The sequence below is a fragment of the Pogoniulus pusillus genome, chromosome 1, assembly GCF_015220805.1.
Source record: "Pogoniulus pusillus isolate bPogPus1 chromosome 1, bPogPus1.pri, whole genome shotgun sequence".
Taxonomy (NCBI): Eukaryota; Metazoa; Chordata; class Aves; order Piciformes; family Lybiidae; genus Pogoniulus; species Pogoniulus pusillus.
The window spans coordinates 15,911,078-15,927,913 of NC_087264.1; the positions used below are offsets into that span (position 1 = coordinate 15,911,078).

The 16,836-nt window shown below is 40.4% G+C and overlaps 1 long non-coding RNA gene across 2 annotated transcripts in view; it reads left to right on the forward strand.

Annotated features, from left to right (window-relative positions):
* LOC135174703 (uncharacterized) overlaps positions 1-16,836 on the forward strand; it is a 63,714-nt gene that overhangs the window by 42,285 nt on the left and 4,593 nt on the right. The gene's annotated exons all lie outside the window — the stretch shown is intronic.

Consider the following 16,836-nt stretch of genomic DNA (forward strand, 5'->3'; position numbering starts at 1 on the left):
CATGAGGAGTCTGCCCAGTACTCCGTCTGTAACTGTGCATTCAAAGTATTTCTGAAGTTAAAACCTACCTCCAGTGCCCAGCTGATTTTAATGTCATGGATTTTTACTGTTTTTCTGAGATGATACAAAAGCCATCCTTGCTTTCTACTCACCTCTCCTTCCAAACAAGTATTCTAATTAAAAAAAAAAACAACCCTGAAGTGTGTTGCTAAGTAATAAATACTGAAAGAGTGAAGGCCTTCATAAGCATATCGAGTGTCTGCCATTTTATCAATCCCTGAAAGCATCCCAGATGAACTCTTTTGGACAGAGACTTTCTCCTGCATTCAGCTGGAAAAGGCAGACTTTTGTTTGATTAAAACTCTAGTAATTATCTGCTTGAGAAACTCCAGTAACCACAGAACTCTGCTGGAGATGATAGGCAGCAAGGCACAGCAGAGGCTGTGTCAGCTTCTGCTTACTGGAAGCTTGTAGCCAAATTATCCATCTACTGACTCACAAATTGTCATGTCTCAGATGCTTCATTGTCACTGTGTGAAGAAATCTCCCAGTGTAGTTGTGCATGCCATATACGACACCTAAGCAATGTTTACTGCTAGGGACAGGCCAGAGCCATCATTTCAAGCTTGAATTCTGAGTGGGAAGAGCTGTATGCTTCCATTTGGACACATCTGTGTTGTTACTTGCTTAATTTGGGTCAGTGGATTGCAAGGACAGTGCATTGATCACTTGTTCTCAAAATCTTGTTTAATAGTCAAATAGTCATACTGTGCTTGTATGAGCTGAAAACGGCCCAGGGTTCCAAGATACGATGTGAAGATCATTCATGAGATACCCCAAAGAGTGTTTGTACAACCAAAGCAGTGTGCCTAGAGGAAGAGTGTAGTTTTATTACTGATGATCATAAAGCTCAAAGTTCCTTGAGATTTAATAACAGAGAAAAATATGGAGAATAAACAATGAAACAAATACCCCACACCAAACCCTTTATTTTTACAGAAGAGATTATTTCAAAGCATTCTCTTTGTCTAGAGAACATAGGAAATGAAAATCTGCAGGGAAGTGCTCGTCTTTTACTTTCTACTAGTAACCTACTAACAGCTAACTAACCTACTAACTGTCCCCTCCCCTTCACTTCTGTATCTGAATTGAGCTCTAGCTCAGATTCTCTGCTACACCCAGATTTCTGGATCGTCACCTGTTTGTTCCCACCCTGTTTTGGGGTGTTTGTGACATGTGGCCCTGTGCCAGGGCACAAGACAGGATCTGCGGCTCTATGTACATTTCATAATAAACTCTTTGTTTTAAGTTTTGGAACTCAGTGTACTACAACGTTTTATGTAGGATGAGATTTTGCAGTATAAAAATGCTTCTATAAAGTCTTCTCTAAGAGAGAAGTCTTAAGAGCATCAAAAAGTTGGAGTATCTTTCACAAAGGAACCTGGGGAATTTATAAAAACTTCCTCAGTTTTAAGATAATTGTAAGGGAAAAACCAAGAACTCTCTAAAGGAGGATACTGGCATTTTTTTATTCCATTTGTTTAAAGCTGTTAAACATGAAGTGCTGTCTTAACACACACAGTGTTAGTTCATATTAATTAATAATTCTTTTCCACCACTGTAGTTTTGATCTATCCAAATTTCAACAGGTGTTTTTCAGCTGTTGACCACGATAGTATATTTTGTTAACAACATCAGACTTAATTTTCCTTACATTATGCTTTTAAAGGGAGCAGGGGGCAGTGTTATTTATGTTCAGGCACTGCAATTCAACAAGGCTATCCTCAGAAAACAGTGAAAAAAAGCATTTTTGTTTTCCCAGATTTGGATATTGATAAGAAAGTAAATACAAGAAATTAAATGACTTCTTGCTTCCTTCTTATCTACACATACATGCTTTCCTAAAGTAAGTTGTGTTGGAAAACATTCTCAAGGATGCTTATGAGACTTGAGAATATCACTCAGTTTGAGAATAATGGCTTTCAATTACAGCCACTTGCATCTTTACTCCTCTTCAAAGAGTGCTTTGTTATCTAAGATTAAATTGGTTGCTAGCTGTTATCAGATGGGCTCCTGGTTTTACCATGTGAAGGCTTAGAGCATTTCACTCCAGCTGTTATCCTCCCCACAAAATTTTTAGAGGCAGAGTGAATTTACAAGAAATAAAACCAAATCAGAATCTGTTCTTTCAGAAATTATTTGCTTTGGAAAAAAAGAGCCTGAAGAAAAAGGCTCTGAGGGAATCTCATAGTGGCCTTACAAGAAAGCTGGGAAGGGACTTTCTACCATGGCTTGTTATGAAAGAGGGAATGGATTGAATCTTGAGGAGGGTAGATTTATACTGGATGTTAGAAAGAAATTTCTTACAATGAGGGTGGCAAGACACTGGAACATGTTGCTCTGGGAGGTGATGGATGCCCCAACTCTGGAGGTGTTGAAGGCTTTGAGTAACCTAGTCTAGTGGAAGGTCTCCCTTCTAATGCCAGGGTGGGTTGGAACTAGATGATCTTCAAGGCCCTTTCCAACTGAAACCATTCTATGAATCTGTGAAATAGAACAAATTTTTTCCACAATGCTAAAGTGTCCTGTTTCAAACTGCTACTTCCATTAAAAACAGTTTTGGTTTAAAAGATAATAATTAAAACTAATTAACTGAAAATGTTTTCCCTCAGGGTAGCTGCAATTTGAGAATTTTAATTTGCCTTGTTTTTTTTTTTTTTTTTTTACATTCCTAATATATAAGATGGGGTTTAACAGTTTGGATATATAAAAACCCTGACATATAAATAGAAGCTTGCTGTCTATATGTTTTGTCTGATTTGGATCAGTTACTTGAGTGCCAAAGCATTCACACATACTCGTGTGTAATCTGTGAGTTTAGAAAATAGCTGAAATAATTAGAGCTGAGAAGTTGAAGTTATAGACATTTAATCCTTATGTCTTGTTAACTCTTTATGCAACTCCCAAAAGCGAAGCACTTTTCTCCCCTTTTTCAGTATCAGATAAATGTGATATCTGAGGCTATTTCAGCTCTTTGAAAGGAGTTGGTTTCTTATATGTTTTCTGTATTTCAACCTGGTATATTCAGCCTGCACATGTGCACAGCTTTTTGTCACTGTAGAATGCAAAATGAAGGACACTGACATGCAATCTTCAGAATCCCTTGTGAGCCTGCTTGTAAAGCTTGCAACACCCAGCCAAACTTCAGCATATGACTAGCCAAGGCAATGGTTCTCTGTCCTTTGGGATTGAATCAATTTGTATCTAATCCTCAGAATGGGAAAATGTCATGTGGATAAACAGTGAGTTATCTTGAAAGTAAAAAAATTAAAGCAAAGCTTTATGTATCACAGTTGCTAGAGAACTATTTCTGCTCCCCTAAATAATGCTTTTTGTGTGGCCACAGTTTGAATGTATTTGTAACCATCAGTGCTAATGCTTAAGACGTGTCTGGCTCTGATCTGTGTTAGTGTCATGGTTGCACTTAGCAGAACTATAAATCACACATTACACTTCAGATCTGGAAGTTCAGCAAAGTTCAAGTTATTTTGTTTATAGATTTGCACCACTGGTATGAGTTCATGAACTTTTGTCTGTTACTCCTTTCTCTGGAGAAAAAAATGATTAAGAGCAAACTGTAAATGCTTTGCAGCTAAGGAGGAGTCTGTGTTGGGTCCAGAAATGGTGCATCTAAGCTATCAATCCCTCTCACTGTAAAATTGCTTCATAGAAGCAAAAAGGCATTTGCCTAAATAAATTAAATTCTTCTGGGGAAAAAACACTTTTATCACAATAGCTGCATCTCCACTTGACCCTTATCCTACTATGTAGCTCTAAATAAATCTGAACTGTGCATATATCTGGTACAGACAGGGTGAATAATCACACCCAAGCTATGTAAATGTTTGTTGTTTTCCTTTTTAATAGTTAATTATTTCAAAGCATTGTTTAGAGGATATGTGTTTGTTTTTTTTTTAAAATTTGCTAAATAGTTTATGTTCTAGGTGGACAAATCTAAGTCAATTCCACTTAGAGTTCATCCTTTAATACTTATTGTCAAACAATGTGCTTTTGTGCTGAGCGTATTTTGACACTGACGGTTGTCTGCTTGGGCTGGAACATACCCTGAAATCACACTTCAGGGCCTTAGTTTCAGAATCCTGGTCATGTTGCTTGTCTTGTACTGCACTGTGGTGGATTTTGGAAAATGAAAAGCTATTTCCACCACACACATAGTCAGACAGGGAAGAAAAGCCTGTGACAGAGAACAGGAGGCATAAGTACCACAGCCCATGTAGGGTTACTGGGAACAGTCAGAGGGATGGAGCTCTAAGACAGCTGTAATGGAAAGCATTCCTGAGTAATCAGAAGCCTCGAGCATGTTTTAAATTATAAAGGACTCTTGTGAAAGTGAGTAGCAGGCAAGAAGCTGCTGGAGGAGCATATATCTAAACATCTGTGCTTCAATTTTCCATTTCAAATGAGAACAAGAAGCTGTGTGCTGTGCATGCCTGGGTCCAAGGCTTTTTTCTCTCCTGTTTGCAGAACAGTTAGCACATAACTGGCACTAGGGACTTGTGATGAAGTCACATGTTACTGACCCCAGAGCAGACTGCTAACCAGATCATATCCCCGTGGTCCATCAAACCATTATCTGAAGCTTCTCCTTTTGCCTTCCTGCCGTAGAACCAAGAGTGTAAATCTGTGTAGTTGGAGATGACTCTGACACAGTGTGGGTAGTTGTGCTCCCACTGGATATTGATGCTCTAGGAAAGCCTAGCCCAAGCAGTGGCACAGTTTGTATCCAGTCTCTCTGGAAAGCATTGTAGTTTCCACTTTCTCTCCAATGGACACTGTCTGGGAAAGCACATACCTCCATGCAGCATATAATATTGCAAGTTCCCTGGCCTGCATCAGGAACAGTGTGGCCAGTACGACATGGGAGATTATTCTGCCCCTGTACTCAGCACTGCTCAGGCCACACCTTGAGTACTGTGTCCAGTTCTGGGCCCTTCAATTCAAGAGAGATGTTGAGGTGCTGGAGCATGTCCAGAGAAGGGCAACAAAGCTGGTGGAAGGGCCTGGAACACAAACCCTCTGAGGAGAGGTTGAGGGAGCTGGGCCTGTTTAGCCTGGAGAAGAGGAGGCTCAGGGGTGACCTCATTGCTGTCTACAACTACCTGAAGGGACATTGTAGCCAGGTGGGGGGTGGCCTCTTCTCCCAGGCAACCAGCAATAGAACAGGGGGACACAGTCTCAAGTTGTGCCAGGGTAGGTATAGGCTGGATCTTAGGAGGAAGTTGTTGTCAGAGAGAGTGATTGGCATTGGAATGGGCTGCCCAGGAAGGTGGTGGAGGCACCATCCCTGGAGGTGTTCAAGAAAAGCCTGGATGAGGCACTTAGTGCCATGGTCTAGTTGACTGGCTAGGGCTGGGTGCTAGGTTGGACTGGATGATCTTGGAGGTCTCTTCCAACCTGGTTGATTCTATGATTCTACGGCAGTGTTGATCGTATTTAATGAATGTTGTGCTGTTGTATGGGATTGAGGCATATTACAGATAAGCTTCCAAAGGATGCTTCTGGAATTAATGGTGGCTCATGCCTGATGCAAACCTGTAATATGTGGGACAGATGTGACTGGACGGTTTGGGGGTATCATGGCAGCCTTTTTTTGAGAGACTGTTGGGATGAATTAGCCTGCAGTACTCTTTGAGACAGCTCTTGAATATGTATAAACTGTGCTAGGATTAGTTTCTGACCTATAAAATCACCCAGAAAAATGGACATTGTCAGCGACACTGGACAGAAAGCTCTCTGCCTAGGAATTTCTCCTAGGAATTTCAGACAGTAACCAGCTCACCCTTCAATTTCCTCTTGCTTATAAAACTGCACTTATTTCCTTGTAAGTCTCTAGCCAAGAAAAATCCTTCACTGGACATTTTCTCTACAAGAGCAAAGTCAGGCATGCCTTGCAGCAACCACTGTCATGTGGGACTAGGTTCTTAGCCTAATATTCATACTTAGATTTCTGTTTCTATTCACAAAGCCCAAAATAAAGTTCAGAAGTATCAGAATCTGTGAGTTCCTGACACGTGTATTTGTGTATATATGCAGGATTCCTACTAGAAAAGGTCCTTGCATGCTTCTGCCAAGTGCTTCAAGACAAGTGGCCAAGCTTTTACTGTGGCTTAGCTTGCTGAACACAAATACCTTTCAAATATTTACATGACAGTGTTTCCGTTGGAATTGCTGAGAGCTTTGAATACCTGGTATGAAGTGCTCAGATATGATCTGAACTCTCTTGTTTCCTACATATCATTAAATGTCCCCCTGGGTGCATCTTTATGCTGTATTTGCCTTGTTGAATTCATAGAGAAATGGTGATGATGACTTTTGGTAGCTGCTGCCATTTTACACCTCTTTAGAAAGTATTGGCATACAAGTAACATTCTTTCTTTCTTTTCCTCTTTGAATTCAAACCAACTGGCATGAACCACCATAACTCCCTGTTTCCAGGGGCTGCACGGTAGTACCAGTAAACAGGACAAAGTAGATTAATTAGCTTGGAAAGCAGCAAAGGAGGAAATCCAGATGGACTGCCTAACCTTCTCTACATCTTGCTGAGTATAAACAACATTCAGAGATGAGAGAGACAAATGCAGTGCTGTTGTTTATGGTCAGATTAAAAGCATGGGATGAATTCCAACTGCTCTTGCAAGCAGCTCAGCAGGAAGGGTGTTTCATCATATGGTGAACCAAGGAATGTACATTTGTGAGAGAGGTACATGTTTCCTTTCGCCCTGTGCAGGACCTGAGGAACTTTGAGGTATTTATGGTAACTGCAAGGAAGTGTACAAACCCTTGTTCTCCTAAAGTGGCCTTGTATTTTAATGAGTTTCAATATTTCACCAGCTCATATTTTCAAGTATTCTGAACATTATTTATCACTGAAGTGAACAGTCAAGGTTTCTTTTAGCACAACACAGTCAGAGCTCTCTGTGCTGGCAGGAACTACCAGTGCTTGATTGTAAGTGGTACCATGCAGGGAGCAGAGGACAGGACAGACTCTACCTCCTGTCTCCGACACTCTGACATGGCTTCAGGGTACTTCCTCTGGAAAAAGAGGTACTGAGGTGGTAGAAGAGTGTTTGTCACTCTTTCTGACAAGCATAGGAATGAGACCTAACGCAGGTGGGGTGATACGCTGCTGGTCAGCGAGATGGCTCAGTTGCAGAAGTGTAACTACGTGTAGCAGAGTTTGGACAGGGCATCAAAACACCAGAAAGAGAGAAGATGGCTTTCTCCTCACCTCCACAGGGAGATGAATTGTAGGCATTCTTTGTGCAAGAGAAAAAGGTATCACTTACCTAATAAGCTCCTGTCTGTAGTATTTGGAGGTATTTGATGTGCAGCCTTGCCGTGTAATTGTGAATGTGGCTGTGGCATAGGGTCATATTGCTGCATACTTTCTTAACCCTTGTGTTATCTGCAAAAGGAAGGCTCATGCTGGAGAATAGTTTGATTTAGTCAGTTGATAATTTTCCAGATAGAGGAGATCTTTTAGGTAATATGCAGTTGAGGCATCCAGCTCCTTTTCTTCCTTGCCAGAGTTTAGCATGGAGGGCATGACCAGGTTATGCTGTAGCATGTGGCTGCTTGTCAGCTACTTATAGCCTGCAAACTTAGTCCTTAGATGTAAGGCAGTATTTGGCCAATTTAATCAACTAGTACTCTGGCCAAATCACTTCTTTTGGCAAGCAGTCTAGAAAGGAGGTAAACGATTGCTCAGAAAAGCTAAATGGATCCTATTAGCAACAAAATTTGCACTAGAAATAATGAGAAGAACAAAGATGCATTTGAATTTTGTAGCAAGCTTTATAGATCTGAGATGAGAGTAATAGGGGCCCATTCATGTTTGAAATTTGTTCCTGAAGAAAATGTGTTTGAACTTCAACTTTCACAAACAAACTAGGTTCTATGTAGGAAGGCCCAGAAACTTCTCCAAATAGGATGGGGACCTTACATATAATTAGGCATGCTTAAAGTTGCTTTGGTTGGAAACTTTCCCAGAATAATCATCTCATGTATGCTAATAGAATGCTGTCTTAATTTGGACAGGCCCTTACTTGGTCAAAGGTCAGCTGTACCAGCATGGGGAGCTTCAGCAGAGACTTTCTGAGAAATATGGTGATAAGCCAAATGACAGCTTTTTAATGAAATGACAGAATTCATTATGTGTTATCAATGCATATAAGTGAAACTGGCAGATGTCCCATGTTCTTTGAGGCACGTGATCTGTACCACCATAAAGTGGTCTCTTGGAGCTATTTATTACATCACTATGTCAAATTATGGTGATGGCATTCATAAAAACTCTTCTGGTTGAGAGCATGATGAAACCTCGGTCACCTGTCCCTCTCAGACAGAACTATTATTTGGGAAGTACTGTATAAACAAGGGCATTCAGTGTCTGGGTCAGAGTTCAGAACTAAACAGGAGAGACAGAGGAAGCCAAGGTCTCCCAGCACCCAGACTGTTGCCTTTCTGGCAGACCAAACTTCCTTTCAGTCTGCTTTCAGCCCTGACTTAAAGAACAACAGTTGTCATCACCCACCCCTTCCCTCATATGTTTGGGCTTTAAAATACTACATTGCCATTGTATGATTCTCCAGCATTTCCTCCATCCTATTGAATTCCATTTTCCGTTACAAAGTCAGGACTAGATTGAGTGTTTACTTTGAGAAATCCACCCCCAGAGGAAACAATTATGGCTTTCCTCTTCTTGGCTATCTGTCTTGCTGATTATTTGTTGTGCTGGGGACACAATTTATTTTTAGTGAACTCTGAGCCATAGCATGTGGCTGTGTTGCGTCTTTCACCATCATTTACCAAGACGTTTCCACTTACTCATCTTCGTTACAGTCAACATCTATGTGAAGAAGCTCAGCACCCATTCCACTTTTGTCACTCTTGGGAAATGGCAGGCTTCTGCTGAGGTTTATTTATTTGTTTAATGTCCAACATAATTTCAGACTGCTTGAAATTCTTAATCACATAAATTAAAACCCACCTCAACCCAATGAACAATAGATCCTGAAGTATACCATCTTGCTGCCCTTCTTAGAATACTAAAATAGTATGGTTCAGTTGGAAGTGACCTAAAAGAATCACTTCTTCTATGATGAAAAAATGAGAAAATTGTGGTTGAAGGGAAGGCTCTCGGGAGATCCTATAATGACCTTTCAGTACTAAAGAGCACTTACAATAAAGATAGAAACAATCTTTTCAGATGGGCCTTTTGTGGCAGGACAAAATGATTTCATTTTGTCTACCTTGAAGAGGGTAGTTTCAAACTAGATATAAGGATGAATGTTTTTGTAATGAGGGTGGTGAAACACAGGAACAAGTTGTGCAGAGAGGTTGTAGAAGCCAAGTCTGAACCTTCCTTGGTGCAGCTTTGAGCCAATTTAATGTGTCCTATCACTGGGTGTGAAAGAGATCAGCAACTCACTCTCCACTTCCCATCCTCAGGAAAATATAGGAAGCAATAAGGTTGCCCCTCAGCCTCCTTTTCTCCATACTAGATAAACCCACATTTCTGAGACACTCCTCACAGGACACGCTTTCAAGCTCTTCCCTCATCTTTGTTGTGTTCTGGATACACGAGGTTGGGATTGGTTCTGGTAGCAGCACTATTTGTCAGTGCCTGACAATACAAGAATGTGCTTTGGGGTCAATGTTGTCTTGTAGCAAGCTGACTGATGTATGCACGGTCATGTTATGTTTGGTACAATGAAAGGAGAGGGACATCCTTCCTGGATGAGAGAGCTTCCTGAGAAAGGGATATGCTGACCCCAAGAGAACACTTTGTTAAGGTGAATTTACCAATAACTGTAGGTATTTTCTTGAGGTGTCTTAGCCTATGCTGCATTGCATCATGTAGACATATCCCTGGGACCAGAGAAATGCTCTTGGTTTTTGGTAGAAGTTTGGTTGAATCTTGTTTATGTCCTTTTTTTTTTTTTCCCCTGTTTATTTGTTTCTGTTGTAGTAGTTTATTCAAAACAAAACACCACCAACAAAACCATCAAACTTAACAAAAGTGGCTTTTGGCACCTACAGTGACCAGCACGTGATTCACCGAGTGAATAATTAAGATCTCCCACTCCTAAGTTGAAGTTCTGAGATTTCTTGAATGGTGACTACCAAGATACAGAATGAAACCTCACAGACAGAAAGGGACCAAAATTAAAAATAGACATCATGTAAGAAGCTGACAAAAGAAAGGAAAAAATCACATGTAGTAGCAACACAGAATATGTACTACATGTAGTTTAGAAAGAATATTTTAAGAATATTTAAATATTGTTTAAAAAGAGGGGGAAAAAAAGAGTGGATGTCCACTAAGGCACTGGTTTTTTTTATGTGAAACACCAGAAAGAGGAAAGAGTTTATTGTTACTGCATGCCTCAGTGAGACAGGATATCACTTATGGAGAACTGGGAAAGCAGTGTCAAAGTGTGGTAGCAGGAAGAACAACATCAGCAAATTCAAGATTCACTGACTTCAGAGTGGGTTGCTTTTAAAAATCAAGAACCATTGAAGGGTGATGCACATTTATATACCAGCCAAGCAGCAGTTCTCATACTCTTATACAAAGAACTTCCCAAGAAAAAAAATCTCCTCATTGTTTTCAGGGATGTAGGTTCTGTAACAAAGAGGAAAAGCAGTAGCAGGCCTGAGGAACAGATTCACTCTTTTAATATGCTAATTCATAAAGGGAAAGCTGAGTTGACACTCTGCAAATAGAAATATTGCAGGTATCATGGCAATGTAATAAGGGAGGATTTTCAAATTCCCCTGGCTTTTGAGCTTGATAGAAAACAGTAACTCAAGCAACAAGAAAATTTTGCTTTCCCAGCCTTCCACTCAGCAGTCATCCTACTGGGTATTTTCTGTGCCCTATGTGAAATAAAGTGTCTCACTCTGAGCTTATCCTTAGTGGTCTAAATCAAGAAGGACCTTAATGAAACCAGCATTGCAGTAGGCAGAGTAATTTTAAATGTGTGTGGAAATGATGAATGAGATTATTGTTTGGTGATCTGCTGAAACTACCGCTCAATTTGCCCCAATTGATAAACTATGATGCTATTTTGAGTGATGGAAATGCAGTTCTAGTGTCTTTGCTTCCAAGGATCCTCAAAACAATCCATGGGAGGCCATAAAAAAACCCTTTTATTGTGTGTTTCTAAAAATGTACAAGAGAGGAAAGTTTCAAGGTTGTGTTAGAATCATAGATTCATAGAATGGCTTGGGTTGGAAGGGGCCTTAAAGATCACCTAGTTCCAACCTCCCCACCATGGGCAGAGACACCTTCTTCTAGATCAGGTTGTTCAAATCTTTCCACAGTGTTAGAGGTGAATTCTTAGAAGATTCCAGAACCAAAGATGCTGAATATTTAACTTGATCTTGTGTATAAATAGACCATGGATGCTTGGACAGTGCTTTTTCAACACCTGCATTTTATCCTTTCCATAACTGAGCTCCATTTATTAAGGAGAATATTTTTTAAAAGCTAAACTCTTGAGGGAAAGAAATGGGCTTTATTTTTGTTTCAGTGCTTATTTTAAGTTTATGATTCATCTCTAAGTAACTAACACAATTGTATCCTATGTGATTTAGGATGAAGTAAGCAGTAAAGAAGGCTGGGGAGTGCCTTGTGTGAGTTCTTTATATGCTGATAAACAGACAGGATATTAATCATTTTGGTTTTATAACCTATTTAAAAAAAAGGACTCATAATTCACTGTAACTGTGGTATAATGATTAGTTTATAGTAGATAATGTAGCATTCCAGTAGAGAGCTCTAATGCTGTCTCAAGGCTATAACATTACATTAAACAGTATTTGTTACTGATGGAAAAGAAGGGAAATAAATACTCTGGTTCTGTTTATATCAAAGCCATTGGTCTTCCAAACAAGATAGAAAAATATCACTTTAGATGTTAGATAGCACAAACTTAGATGATTTTCATCAAGAGTTCTTTACAGAGAGAGCAATTTGCTGTTGGAATGGGCTGCCCAGGGAGGTGGTGGAGGCACCATCCCTGAAGGTGTTTAAGAAAAGCCTGGATGAGGCACTTAGTGCCATGGTCTAGTTGACTGGCTAGGGCTGGGTGCTAGGTTGGACTGGGTGATCTTGGAGGTCTCTTTCAACCTGGTTGCTTCTGTGATTCAACGACATGATTTAAGGAAAATAGGTGAGAAAAGGAAGGGAAGCACATTGATACAGAATAAAAACAATTGCTAAATATTGCAATTTGTTGAGGCAAACTTGTAGGTCACAGGGGAAAAAAAGAACCACCTGGAAACTTAATCAATAGAGGCTTAGAGGCTGTTTTTATCCATACAAGTAGATAAGTCTTTTACTTCTGATTTCAAGGGCAAGAAGAGCAGTTATTACTATATATCAGTGCCTCAAATCCAAGCTAAATGTTGTTTCTAAGACATAAGGAGGTGAAGCGATGCATACACTGCATACACGTAGGATGGCATTCTGTAAAAGACAATCTAACAAGTCAGAAGCACTACTTCAGTTTTCAGAACAAGATTTTGTTGCACCTTCCACTCAAAGAAACCATGATGCCATCCTCTGACAGCCTCACAGATTGCACTGAACCAATCGAACAAACCCTACGGTTTGTGGAACAGACTACAATCTGTTATTTTGAAATCATATTGTCTTGAATCTGTTTATCAGACAGGTTTCTAGCCTGAAAAGGGAACACATATCAACAGTTAACAGCTTTCTGGAAAAAAAACCCAAAACATAAAGCTGTATATCCTAACTGACAGTTCTTTGGTGGTACTGGTTTATAATGAATTTCAAGTATAGAAATCAATCAATAGATTTGTCTTAGGCTTCCAAATGACTTTGGAATAGTGCCATAAAAAGCTTAAGCTTCTGAAGTCAGTCATCTCGCTTGCCATCTTAAAAAAACCCAAACAAAACCCAACAAAATGGAACAACAAAAAAACCCCCAAAACAATCAACCAACAAACAAAGAAAAACCCAACCCAAACCCTCCTGAATGCTCCCTTGGGAGTTGTCAAACCTGGGAACTATCCAGGTGTCTGTGGGCTTCTTAAGGTCTGCTTTGGATATGGCTCTTCTGATGGTCACAATCAGGCAGCTCATGCTCTGTGAACCACAGATTTAATCTGTTACATTCAGAGCACTACAAGAGCTAATTCATAATGAAAAATAAAATACTATATTCCTTTTCTGTGCTTCTGCTTCCTCACAGTGTCTCATGTTCACTAGTCAAAGCATTTACCTAAATGTGGAGGATAGTAATTCAAGTTCTTCTGCTCTACATGGGGAGGTCAACTCATGTTTTCTGAGGTGAAGGCTGCACTCATTAAGTTGTAGAATATTATTTACCATACTCCCACTTTTAGAGTTTAGGCATTAAATAAAGATTAACCAATGAAAGACAGCAAATGCAACTGTCCTAGCAGTTATAGCAATCAGCTGGGAGTAGAGAAGTTGAATCTTGCATTGCTCCTTCAGTCACCAGTTACATGGTTTAAGAAGGGAAGGACAAAATGCAGTAATATGCAGATCACAGAATCATAGAATCAACCAGGTTCAAAGAGACCTCCAAGATCATCCAGTCTAGCCTAGCACCCAGTCCTATCCAGTCAACCAGATGATGACACTAAGTGCCTCATGCAGTCTTTTCTTGAACACCTCCAGGGACGGTGACTCCACCACCTCCCTGGGCAGCCCATTCCAATGGTAATCACTCTCTCTGTGAAGAACTTCCTCCTAACATCCAGCCTAGACCTCCTTCAGCACAACTTGAGACTGTGTCCCCTTCTTCTTCGGGTCTGGTTGCCTGGGAGAAGAGACCAACCCCCACCTGGCTACAGCCTCCCTTCAGGTAGTTGTAGACAGCAATGAGGTCACCCCTGAGCCTCCTCTTCTCTAGGCTAAACAACCCCAGCTCCTTCAGCCTCTCCTCACAGGGTTTGTGTTCCAGGCCTTTTACCAGCTTTGTCACCCTTCTCTGGACACCTTCCAGCACCTCAACATCTCTCCTGATTTGCAGCTGTAGTTTACTAACATAGCCACTGTGATTGTTTCAAGTTTCCCAGTAAATGCTATGGAATTTCCAAGTGACAAATACTCATCTGAAGTCAGCTAAAGATCTTCATGACCTCTCCTAGACAATTTTTCCTATAGTAACAAGTGGACTGGATGTTAACTTTTACTTTCCCTGAGCTGAAGTAGACTGAGGTGAGATTTCTTTTCACATGATAAAAAATATTAACTTCCAATATTTAGAGACAAGTGATTACACCCAGAAACACTCCTTCTAAATCACTTGCCATGCAATGGAAACAAGACTTGGCCAGAAGGGCCTGCAGATGGGACTTGGACAGGGATCCTCAATACAAAGAAACTGTAAGCTGAAGTTTATAGATTCCGCTGCTTGAACCAAAAATAAAGGTAAATGCAAGAGAGAGAAAAGTGGTCTGGACAGAATTTCTGTGCTATTTACAGCTAAGTGGAGACCTGAAGGAGCAATTCCAGCAGCTTTTCAGTGGAAACTGAACACTTAGCACTGGTGTGAATCAAATGCATTAGGAATGAATTAATATCATTTCAGATATGCTAAGTAAAGTGGCAAAAGACAAATGCCTAGACTGACATGGTACTAAGCAGGTTGTGAAACTAAAGTCCTATCTTGTCCTCTTTGGTGTTGTGAAAAACCTACAACATTAAATGGGAGTCAAATGGTTTAAAAGAGACATTATCCTCACATATGAAATTTCCTTTGTTGGTTTTGGGGTGAGTTTCTTTGGTTCTGTATTTTGGTTGGTTGGTTGGTTTTTAATATAAACCAATGCTGCACCACTTAATTTAACAGTCATTCTTCTCCCATGTTTCTTTCCTGTTAAAATGGATGTGTTGCAGTGGAAGTCTCTTACCAGGCAGTTTTAAAAGAGGCACTTTCTATTTCCCTCTTGTGAGTCCAGGGTCAACTGTGTGAGCTGCACTTTGAAGGGACACAGCCTACTCTATCTCAGCAAGCCCTTCAGCAGCCCGTGCAGTCCAGCACGATGCCCTCATTCCCAGCCCCGAGCTGTGCACAAACCCATAGGAATCGCAGGAGTTTCTCATCAGAGCAGCTCTGCTGTCCTTTAGCACTACCAATGACTCTCCTGGCTGTTCAAATAATCAGTCAGTTTGAAGTAGGGGTTTTTAGACCCCTAAGTCATTTGTTCTTGACACAGCTGGTTTCTGAGACGGCTCTTCCCCACTTAGTGTGAATTGATGCACAGTAAGTACAAAAGCACTGAATGAAGCAGGGGACTGTTGGCATAAGGGTGGGAGGGTGGCTTTCATCTAACTTAAATCAGCCTCACTGGGGAAGGCATACTTAACCCCAGCACCTGAACACATGAAAACATCTGATGAACTATTTTGTCACAGAACAGATACTGGACTGTAAATCCCTCCCCCTACTCCCAGTGTAATTTGACTCAGTAAGCTCTTCTTAGATTGATACATTCAAAAGCTGCTTCCCTGACATGATCATACTGCAAGTTTAAGCATAAGAAAGTCTAAAGCTGTTGACAATAATGTTGTTGCATTGTACTGCACTACAATTGCTCTAATTCTTGTCACCCTGTTCTGGAGTAGGACAAAGTATTGTGGGTTTCATGTTTGCTTTCTTGTTTTTCATATTTAGGTTATTTTTTCCCAAAAAATTGCCTGAAGCTTAGGAATTCTGGATTTTGACTCCATAAACTGCACGCTGCAGTTACTGTAATGAAGTCAGTCATTCAAAAATATTTAATTAAATTGTTCTTAATCCTAAACCAACCTGTAACATAGCACTGGGCAAAGCAAAATACATCAGGTTATAGTGGACAGACAGACTTGAGCTAAAAGGCTGATGTTCTTTACTAGTCTCACTGCAAAACAATTTACATTAGCAGACAGTAGACCCAACTGACTCATGAAGATAATGCCATGCAAGAAAACAGTGACAACAGTTTCAGATGGTTTAAAATCTTTAAATGCCTGGTAGTACTTCCTCTCTGTTCAACAGAATATTGTCATGTCTAAATTATGTTCATTTCTAATTATTGTGCAGGACTTAGCAATGAACAGCGCTGAGATCCGTAGGATTCCATAGCTGCAAGGGAAAAGTGAGTTACGGTTAGATACTATAGTGAGTGGGCCAGTTGCCACACTGCCTTACAGTGTGATAAGTGAACTCTGGAATAGGTTTAGTTGGTGGATTGATAAAGACTGGAACTGGAAGAAAACATGCATTTGATTTTTAGCCTCTTTTTTTTAAATGATTTTTTTCTCAGACTTGCTATCAGGGTTTGCATATTCATCTCTGTGATGTTCTGCATTTGCTTATTCAAAGTTCATCTTTATTACAATTGAGTAATTGTACAAAGGAGGTCATTTAACCTGTCCTTTTGTCATTCCCTCAGTAGATATGATTCTACTTGCCTCATTGGATCCCTTCTGAAGAATCATAAGACATGCTACATGCTGCCTTGCTTTAGGAAAGCCAAATGTTTTCCTTTTCTCCTCTTGTCACTGCTTGCCTTTTTGAACCTTAGCAAACACGCTGCAGTGAGGTTTGGTGCCACCTTGGAGTTCCAGAAGGCCTTGGAATGGTTGCCCTAGGACAGAATTTTATAGCCACAGCCACAAAGGCATCCACAGCCATGGGTCAGGATGGCTGAGATAAACTGGAGGACTGGGAAGGTGCAGTCACACAAGGGTTAATGGTATAAGGGTTC